Source organism: Salvia splendens, chromosome 15, assembly GCF_004379255.2.
Source record: "Salvia splendens isolate huo1 chromosome 15, SspV2, whole genome shotgun sequence".
Taxonomy (NCBI): Eukaryota; Viridiplantae; Streptophyta; class Magnoliopsida; order Lamiales; family Lamiaceae; genus Salvia; species Salvia splendens.
This window is the reverse complement of record NC_056046.1, coordinates 24,476,596-24,487,665: the sequence shown is the minus strand read 5'-3', so window position 1 is coordinate 24,487,665 and position 11,070 is coordinate 24,476,596. Positions and strand designations below refer to the sequence as shown.

Below are 11,070 nucleotides of genomic sequence, written 5' to 3'. Positions count from 1 at the left end.
TAATGGATAGCAATTCAATCACTAAACTATGATATCTTAGGAAACTATAATTTATCAATAAATTTTAGGATAAATATATAGTTCTACATCTTAATATTATTGAATTATATCATGATTCAGTTGTGATAATATCATATAGTACTATCATAGTTTTTTTTATCATCAATTGAATTGAACTATGTGTAATGTAAATAAACAAAAATAAAAAATTATAAATTAAAGGGAAATTTTTTTTCAATAATTCTTATTAGGTGTATTATATAGGAGCATCTTTTTGTTATCTCTCTAGCTATTTTATTTTAAGTAAAAACGTATTTTAATATTATAGGGTATAATGGACTATTTGATGCTTTTTAGGTGAATTTGTTACACTGAATCACTATTAAATAGTACATCAATTTATTGTTAATGTTTTAATTTTATGCTAATCAGAATATGGTTGTTTAGCATCAATTTTAAGTTAACAGGAGTTTTAGAACATCCGCAATGGCGGACTTCGCCGCGGAATTGCCACGGATGTGCCGGAATTCCGTGGCGGACGTCCGCCATTAGGCACGAATGGCGCGGATACGGAATTGAGCTGAGGACGTCGCAGGTTCGCGGCCTTCCGCGGAATTCCGATTTATTTATTTTTTTAATGGATTTTTTCCATATTCGCGTCGAAATTTTAATTCCGTAAATTCTTTACTTCCGGAAAGTGGTTAATTTATGAATTTGTGAATTTTTTTTAATGTGGGAATTCCGCAACTGTGCAGTGGGAAGTCCGTATGACGTGGCAGAGCAGTGAGAAGTCCTTATGACGTGACAGAGCAGTGGGAAGTCCTTATGATGTGGCAGTGGGAATTCCGCCAGGACATCCGCACCACTGCGGATGCCCTTAGTATATGAGACTCACGCAGTCACGCACAACAAAAATATTGATTTTAGCGAAAGTGAATTGTCAATACTCATCGGCATCGGCATGTTTTGGTTGTTATGATTCCTTAAATTTTAAATTTTTATATTTGTTTGGATTTTTAATTAAACTGAAAAAGTAATCAGAATCCTGAAAACAAAGAAAGTAGTACAACTTTCCATGATTTTGAATAATAACTTTTCTTAGATATTCTCTCAATGTTAGGATTCTTACATATTCTGATATTTAATGGAGTATAGTATAATTTTTATTATTATTATTATTAATTAATTTTTTAAAAAAATTAAAATTTTAAATGACTATAATTATAATTATAATAGTAATGACTATATTATTATATTATTATTTATAATTGTATTATAATAATAATAATAATAATTAATATTTTATTAAATAATTAATCAATGGAGTTAGTAGTGAAATATTAATTTAACTATAATATCAATAAATAGCTATAATTAAAAATATATATTTTTATATTTGTTATTATGATGGATAATACAAATATGAATTATTCATCATAATAATAAATATAATAATATAATTACTTTGTAACTAATAATTTATTAAGAAAGTATTCATATATTATTATCAATAATATTATTATATTTTATTGATAAAAAATAGTTACTACAATATATTTTTAGTTTAGTGTTTAAATCAAATATGAAATTTAAAATATTGATATTTTTCAAACACGGGAAAGTAAAGTTGTTTTGAATCATATTCTCGGGATTCGTTTTCTCATGAATCATTTTCCTTGCCAATTTTACTTTTTCGTCAACCAAACATGACAGTTGAGTATTTTACTATTAGAGTATTTTACTATTAGTGAAAGTATCTCCAATTGTTTACATAAATTTAAATTTATTTATTTAAATATTATTTAAAATAGTGATTTTACTCCAACATGTTACCTTAAATTCAAACTCAAAAGAATTATACCTTTACTTTTTATAAATTTTTATTTATTGCTATATTTTTTTATAAATTATACATTAAATACACAACACTTTGCAAATAACTTATAAGGTGTATAAATTAAATAATACAGTATATTAAAATATAATTATTAATATATTTATATATTAAATATATTATTTATTGAATAGAAATTACACAACTTGAAAATTCAAATACATTAAAAATTATCAGAGTTGGCAATTTTCGACACGACATGAAAACCCAACACTAATACGCACGAAGTGAGGGCACCCGCAACGCGGCCCAAAACGGGCTCGGTCTCGTCCCGGCGGAACGAGCCAGCCCCCCCCCACCCACACACCTACACACACACGTAGCACGCTGGTGTAGGTGTGTGACGCCCACTGCCGGCCCGCGTGTGGGCATCGTGTTTCAGAGATTTTTTTATTTTAGAAAAAAGTAGCATTTATATTTCCCTTTTTTTGCAATTTATATATTTTTCTTATTTTTTTATATTCCCACAATCACCTATAAATATCCTATTTTCACATCATTTTTCTCCCACCAAAACACTCTCTACATCTTATTTCTCTCATTTTCCTCCGCATCTCATTGTCCAAAAATGTCCGGTGAAGGTAGTGGAGGAGGCAACGACAACGAAAAAGTGGTCAGAGATCGAGGAGAGGAACGAGGTAAATCACGACAAGCGAACACCGCTTTATTAGCCATTTTCTATTCGGCCATTATGGTCGACACTACCCGTATGACGCCGGTCCAATTAAGCGCACATATCGAAGCACTTGAGTTTCTTAGGGTTGAATTGGGATTGCGCCAACACCGTCGAAATAGTAGTTATAAGGATTTGCAATGTGTAATTTTTAAATTTGCAGGATTTTAATTATGTATTTTTCAATTATGCATAACGTATGTTAAATGAAATGTTTTTTATTTAGTTCTATTTTTATTTATTAGTCAATTTTATTTATTTTTTTTTAAATCAGAAACTGCAAAATTTAAAAAAAATCCACATCCCCAAAAAAACTTGCCGTTTTTACCTTTTTTAACTCTCCAAACCCTGACAGGTAGATATGTGTATGATGTTCACCCGGTTCCAGCTTAATGGACATGAAGGGGTTGGCAGCGGAAGCGTGCATGAATTTACCGATCACATAAATTTGATCTATTTAGCAGATTATTTAGACAAATTCTATTCGCGTAATTATCACATGTATCATGCTCATAACTTGAATTAAAACATGCTTTAGCTTATAAAATCCCTAAAACATACGGAATTAGCCAATTTACCTTGTTGATTCAATCAAGAATCGATGATGGCTTGCGTCTTCTCCACGTGAAAATCTTCAGTACTCGACCTCAGACCTTCTGACTGGTGTCTCAGACTATACGCTGATATTTGTGTGGGCAAATCTCACCAACGTACTAGGACTTGAATAACACGAAGACAGAACTCAGCTCACGGAGGAGGCGAAATTTCGAACTCTCTCTTTCTCTTTCTCTGAGGGGGACGAAAATTCTCAACAATTATAATTGTGTTTTCTGTCTCCTTTATTCTCCTATTTATATTAAGTCACATATTGGGCACAGTCAGGGATCTAAGGAAGAATTTGGAACATGCCTCACCCAATTAGCTTTTTACTAATTAAATTGAACCCTCAATTTAATATAAGCTTATATTGAAATATTACAAGCAGCCACTACAGAAGTAATATTGCACTGCCTTCCAAATCCGAAATTACAAGTATTCCGGGTTTCCTTTAATTGCATTTAATTTATTTCCTGCGCTTAAGATAGAAACATCCATTAATTAATTATTGTCTGCTATGGACTTAATTAATTAACAAATTTTAATCTCCAAGAGTGGACTTAGCAAGAAACTCTTATTTATTATTCATAGGGTAATTAAACTCCAAATAGCTAGGTTCCGAATAATAAAACCTTGTTTCGAGCTCCTCTTGTGGATGCTATCAAACGAGACTCTCCTCGCGCACGATTCAACGTAATAGCAATCCTAGCACCGCTAGATAATGATCGCCACTACCCAATATACCTGGATCGTTGGGTGACGAAAACACCTTTGGTAAGTCAAAGTAGTAGATACTCAATATCGTATGCTCAATGCTAACGTACATTGATTAAGAAATTAATTATCAAGACCTCGTCTTTCAGTAGATAGCATAAAGAATCGTCTTGCTGTTAGATCCATTCAGTGCTATACCACACCAACGTCATCTTATTTCAATAAGGCTTAGAAATAATCGGACTGACATTGCAACCTTTCACGATAGGTAGTCTAGGCCTATCTAGGTTGTGAAATTCTTATTTTTCTTTGTTTAGAACTGACCGTGTTATCTTAAATTGGACGACGCCCACAACCGGTCTACTAAAACAAAGACTTAGATTTTGTTACGTTTGCTTATACATTTAAATATGCAATAAACAACCATTAAATGTAAAACATAACAACATTATGACAAAAAATAATCAGTTGCATTTATTGGAAAATAACAATTAGAGTTTTACAGTATCCAATCACTCGAAAGGTGATTTCTAGTATACAAAACCCTAACAGGACATTCCAACATCTCTCACCTGGTTGAATGGTTGATATCTAAGCTCCTATCCAGTTGGGTCACATCCTCTGCTCTCTCCGAGCCTCCCACTTGAACAGATGGTTGATACAATGGCGTCGTTTCACCCGGCCGGGTGACACCTAGTCCAATTGACACCTCTCTTAGCTCTATCTTACCGTCCTTAAGAAAACCATATTCATGCCTCGGACCTTATTGAGTTTTGCACATTCTCCCTCCTTATTGTTTTGGATGAGGACGACTAAACTATATTGCAATGGACGTGTCATCGCTTTCGTTCTGACTCAAATCCTTTAGCGGGTCTGACACATGATGTGTCTCACGTGTATTTGCACTGTGAACATTTTTTGAATTAGCTTAAAATTTTGGACATAAAATAGTATTAGGCCAAAAAGGTTTACTTGTCACGACCGCATTTTCTAAGGATAGAAAACACGGTTGATCGCGACTAGTGGAGGGTTAAAGAAGCGGGGAAGAAAGGGGAAGAAAGGGGAAAAACATCAAAACTCGACCATAGCTCCAAACAAATGGGAATAGCTCGAAATAAAATCAGAGTTTTGAACAAAATAGACTTGAGTATTTTAAGATGCACAACGGAAGCAAACGAACGCGGTTCCATGTATGAAGACATGAACCTCCGAGAGTCAAAATCTGACTGAATTAAATGTCTTGTCTCAATAGCACTTCCTCCACCACTTCGCTGCTCAACCTGCACATTTAGAAATATATGCAGGGCTGAGTACAAAAAGTACTCAATGAACACATTGCCGAAAATTACACATATACATTTGAAAATATTGTCAAGCCATCATCACAGTAACACTCGGGGTGTTGTTGAAAAGACCCGAGCTTACTAAACATTCACATTGGACTGCAGTCCCTTTTTCCGGTACTTAGCCATATCTGATCACATTGTGCCGTCGAGATGGTGTTCTCGCACGGTCACCTTCTCTGCCCATCATGTCAGAGGATTCCATGTACCGGGAAGGTGGCCACCTTCCACGGTCATCTTCTCTGTCGTTCACGGTCAGAGGTTCCAAGTAGGGACACCACCCTACCAGGACTCAAAATCGAATCGATTCACATATATCATAATTCATAATTCACTTGGCCTTAGCCAAACAGATAGGCATCATACACAAAACATTTATGGCAAGACAACATCTTTAAAAATCATGAACATGTGTTCGAGTTTTCATAGAATACGATTTGTATTTTTTTAGTATAAGAAAGCTCACCTTGATCGTTTAGTTCCCTTAACTTGAATCTTTCGTTCCGACTCCACCCTTAACTCACGGAGATAGCCCTTTTGAGAACAAACAACGTACTTAATAAGACTCGAGAAATTCACATACTTATAGGAATGCATGCCCCTACTTTATTTCTTTTATCATTTGTTCACCGTTAGAAAATTTTAGAAACTTGCATATTAATTAAATTGGAAAATTTAATTAATAGCACTTCTTTATTAAACTTAATTATTTTTGTGACTTGAGAACGTCGTTTCCCTCTTTCTTTCCATTTCCTTAGCGGCCGCCCGAGGCGTCGATTGCGACGCCGGTCGGTCGCTTATGCCCAAAATTTCTCCGTTGGCTCCTCGTATTTTCAACCACGATGTCGAATTAAAATCCCAAAATTATATAAGCGTTTAACCGAATTATCGCAAGTATTTCCCCTCGCAATTATATTTATTTTGAAACTTGGGGTAAATTATTCATACTTCAAAATTATTTCGGAATTTAATTAAATAATTTCCTCACGATTAATTATCAGCCCAAAGATTTATTTAAAAAGCCCAAAACTTAATTATTTCCCTACCTTATATCCCCAATTTAATTAAGAAGCCCCAACAAAATAAAAAGAGCCCAAACAAAGCATTTAATTAATAAGGCCCAATTCTTTTAAAACAAAAGGCCCCCAAATTCTTTTTAAAACAAATGGCCCAAATTCTTTTTAAAACAAACAAATGGCCCAAATTTCTTAAAAATTAACAAGCCCCATTTTTAACTCCCACATCCCCCCCCCCCCACGTATCACTCTTCATCTCTCTCTCAATCACTATTCATCTTCTTCCCCCAAACTGCACAAAATAGAAAAAAAACCCTTCTCTAAATTTAGAGTTTCAGCTCCCTCCCCTCCATCATCTTCTCCTTTCCTCTCTCCCCCCCTTTCTCGGTTCTTCCTCTTCCTCTCCCGGAGCAGCCTCCCTCTCATGCCTCTCTCTCTCTCTATTCTCCGGCGAAGAGGTTGCCACTTTGACGGAAATCTCGGAGTCCGCCGTCGTGCGGGCCCTCGCGCCGTCCTCTACTTCACGCCACGAGCAGCAGCTCCTACCGCCGTCGTCCCGTTGCGGATCCGCCCCAGCCGCCGTCGCGGGTCCGCCCCAGCCGCCGTCGCCGAGGATCTCCCCCCCTTCCAGCCGCCGACGCCGATTTCGACAAGCAAGGTAAGGGTACTTCATTCTATTTCCATTTTAATTATTTTCCTAAAGATCTGACCTTTGATCTAAAAGTTTGGTGTGTAATTTGCAATTTGTAGAGATTGTGAAATTATCCTCGGCAGTGAGTGGTGCGGGCTGCCGGAGCTGTTGACGGATCTTCGGCAGAAGTGTGCTCCCAAGATAAACTTCTCTAACCTTTTGATTATTATTGAATTTATTTTGGGTTTTCACGTTTTTGGATCTACTTAACGTTTTTGGATCTATTTTAGTATTTCTTGAAATTTGGAAGACTTGAAGGTGAAACATACTATTAGACTAGACTAGGTGTTGTAAATTCCAAATTTGGGCAGATTCTAACTTTGAAATTGTATATACATGCTTGTACATAGATGAAAGAAAAGAAAGGCTTGATGTTTACCTTTTGATGTGGAAACAAAAGTGTCATTGGATCCTGGACTTGATCCTACAATTATTAGCAACTCTTCATCCTCGTACTCCTCTATTCTATGTAGTATTTTTGGGATGTTTGATTATGATGGGTGGCTGTATTTGGAAACGTTGGGGGTGTATTATTTGTATACTTGTTGGATTCGGTCAACTTGCTATACAAGTGGGAGGACTCTTAAATGCTCAAATCTTTATCAATATTTAATTTTGATCTTCTAATCTCTCAATGCATATATTTGAGTGTTTCCTTGGGTTGATTCAATGGCCAAGAAGCCTCTTGCAATTTGATTGAGAATTTGAGGCCGTGATCTTCTATATTTTTACATTAAATGATATCCTCCCAAGATTATGATTGGATGGGAAGATAAATCTCCTCCGTCCAAATCCACTCAAATCTACTATTAGATTTCATTTGATTTCTTTTGCCATCCAATTAATGGAGCATTTAATGCTATGGGAAAAAAATCCGATCCTCTGAATCTACCCTCTTTTTATTTATTTATTTTATTTATTTATTTTATTTATTTATTTAAGTAATTGTTTATTTATTTATTCACTTGTTTATTAAATTTTGGTGTATGTATAATCGTTTCAAGTTCGTGGCTTTGGTGTAGAAAAACAAATAACATCCATAGTATTCCCTGATGATGTACCAGACTTTCTTGGAGTGCGAGCACGACCGTTGAACGGGCTGCGTGAACTTTTCTCTAATTGTAATAGATAAAGATTTGATAAATTTTTATAATAGTAATTTAGCGGACTTCGGAGATATGTCGGACATTATAAATTTTTATTTGGTGTTACTTTTTTTTTTACTTGAAATATTCGTTCGATAACGAAGCAACGATTATTTATAATTCCAAGATCAATTATTATTCATGAAAATGGCAGATTTCGAATACTACAACAATCACTTATTATTTATCTTTAGGCTAATAATAATAATAAGGTACGAAAGTTCGGGTTGTTACATTACTAGCTATTAAACCATACAACTAATTGAAATACTTCACTCATCTCATTCAAGATGACCATATTCTTGAATGACTCAAGTCATGAATTTAGGTAGAGTAATTAAGTGTGATAAAGTAGAGTGGAAAAAGTGATTGAATATTTTAATGAAGATATAGAAGAGAGAAATTTATTTTTAAATATATTGATGGAGACAAATCAAAAAGTAAGAGTGATCATCTTGAATGAGACGGAGAGGGTAAGAATTTTTTACATGAATTTTAAGCTTGCAAAAACTACCAAGAGAGCATCCGCAGTAGTGCGGACTAACCAATAGCCTAGCACTAGGACTAACCAAAAACACATTCTGCCACGTTACTAGGACTAATCACTGCACTGCCACAACACTAGGACTAACCACTGCACATTTTGTGAATTTTAAACCAAATGCACAAAATTACAAATACGGAATTAAAATTTTGACACGATTACGAAGAACATGCAACCATTTTATTTCAAAAAAAATATATACATATTTCAAAAAACAATACATAGTTAAAAAAAAAACAACCATCTCAAAGCTTCACCACACGCGGCCCCCCGTCTCACTCTTCGGAGTCCCCTTGGCCAGTCCCGGCGGCATCGGAATCCCCATATGCTCCCCCAGAGGCTTCCCAACGGCACCCCTGGCGGGGGGTGCAATCCCCAAACCGCGCCTCATATCATGGATGAGGCTCTGCAGATAATCCTTGTGTAAGGGGTCTATTGCCGCCTTCCACTCCTATATGACCTCGAACAAGTTCCTCTGCTGTTGCATGCGCGCGAGGTTAGTGAGAGCGTGACTGGGCTCGGCACTGGGAGCTGCAGATTGGACCTCCAGGGACCCGCTGGAGCCTTCCCTAGACATCCGCATTGCCGTATTTTGCCCAACTGGGCGACAGCGGCGGGGAGCTACTGGTGGAGGGGTCTCTTTGGCATCATCGGGGAGGTCGTGGGAACCGACACTGCTGCTGTAATCGCCGGCAATGTTGATCTTCGTCCGCTTCAGCCAGCCATCTGCAGCCCCAGCTCAAAATTTGGGGGACTCCATCAACACTTCATAAGCCTCCCAGTACTTAAACTGGCCGTGCTTTCTAGGCTCTGGGAACTGCTAGTACGACAACCTTTTCACATCCTTCATGGTCATGCCGTTAGTTATCGTTACCGTGTTGTTGTCGTAGATGCCGACAAATCTGGAGACGACGACCTTTATCTGTTCCCATTGTTTCTGGAGCTCCTAAGACGTGTGATACTTCGCACCCCTCGGCTTATTTCTCGTACGCCTAGGAGATGCGAGCCCACATCCTGTCGATGGTCTGATTGTTCGACCGAATGGGGTCTTCACACACGTTGACCCAGGCCTTTGCCATAGCCACGCACTCTTCCGGAGTCCAGACGGTCCTCCGCCCATCCTCCTCGTCCCCCGTCTGCGAGGACTTGCCCGCCACCCCCTTGCCCTTGCCCCTGCCCCTGCCCTTCTTCTTCGACCTTGCCCCTGCCGAAGCACTCCGACGCCCTACTACCGGTTCTGTCTCTGTGGGAATATCCTTGATCGGAGAAAGATCCAACTCCTCCAGCGAGAAAGTCTCGATACCAGTGAACTGAGTCTCTGGTGGAGTAGAGACCTGGGAACCACCTGTCAAAAAATACAAAGTGGGTCGATAGACATTGCCCCCAACCCCCAAGCGATTTGGGAACCCCCGATCTATTGCCTCTGGCAGCTGCAGCCTGCAGGCATGCCCTGCAGACCCATCTCGGGCATTCCCGGCATCATCCCGCCATCCCCGCCATTCCAGGCATCATCCCCCCCATCCCGACACTCATACCGGGCATACCGCCAGTCATCCCCGGCATCCCGACAATCATCCCAGCCATCCCGGGCATCATCCCCATCCACGGGTACATCCCGAAGTACCAGGGATATCCACCCATACCCATACCCATTCTGGGCATCATCCCTGCCATCCCGGGCATCTCGCCGGCGTTCCCGCCGCGGTTCCCCCACCTCCAATGGGGAACGTCGACGTCGACGTTCCCCGTTGGTGGTTGGGGAACCGCGGTCGACGTCGGTGATTCGCTCGTCGCGGGTGAGTCACTGTCGTGCTCCATTTTATATTCAATAGGAATGGGAGTGTGTAGAGACAAACTCGTTAATACAAGTGGTCAAATGAAGAATATTGCAACGAGCCGTATATATAGAGTTGAAATTAAAATAAAATCGAAATATAGCGATTGCTCGCCGATCGCGTCTGCGCAATAGCGGACGAGCGATCGGCTAATGCCACCCCATCGCGTACGAACACTTGTCCGCCCCGTTCGTTCGTATTGCTTTCGCCGACTCCAATAGAGGATGAACGTGATGCCCGAGCCACTAGCCGGTCGCTAGGGCGTGTGTTCGTCCGCTATTGCGGAGGCTCTGAACTTTGCACGGGGCGCCAATTTTCCAGAAATCGATGAGATGACAAATTTGATTCGGCGTGGCATATCGGAATGTTAATTCACCGGTCTTATCATCAAAAGACATATTTTAGAACTCTTTCCCCCAATTTTTTTCTCAAACCCATCTATTCCTTCTCATTTATGCGATTAAAAACTCGCACCACACCATTGCCCTCCAATCATATCCTCATATCAATCTTTGCCATGCTATATCCAACAAGAATCTAATTATCATCTTGGGTCTAGTTTCTTTTAGGATTGGTGATCGTTGTTGGGGATTGTCTCTGTGTTTAACTATGTATGGC

General features: G+C 38.6%; 2 long non-coding RNA genes across 2 annotated transcripts; one reads left to right on the top strand and one right to left on the bottom strand.

Moving 5' to 3' along the window:
- Positions 1–5,095: 5,095 nt before the first annotated feature.
- Positions 5,096–8,152, bottom strand: LOC121767310. Its single transcript, XR_006043071.1, has 3 exons — positions 7,308–8,152; positions 5,688–5,755; positions 5,096–5,158 (listed from the first exon to the last, which is right to left on the bottom strand). It is a non-coding gene; the product is annotated as an uncharacterized LOC121767310 (long non-coding RNA).
- Positions 6,492–7,306, top strand: LOC121767309. Its single transcript, XR_006043070.1, has 2 exons — positions 6,492–6,895; positions 6,988–7,306. It is a non-coding gene; the product is annotated as an uncharacterized LOC121767309 (long non-coding RNA).
- Positions 8,153–11,070: the final 2,918 nt, after the last annotated feature.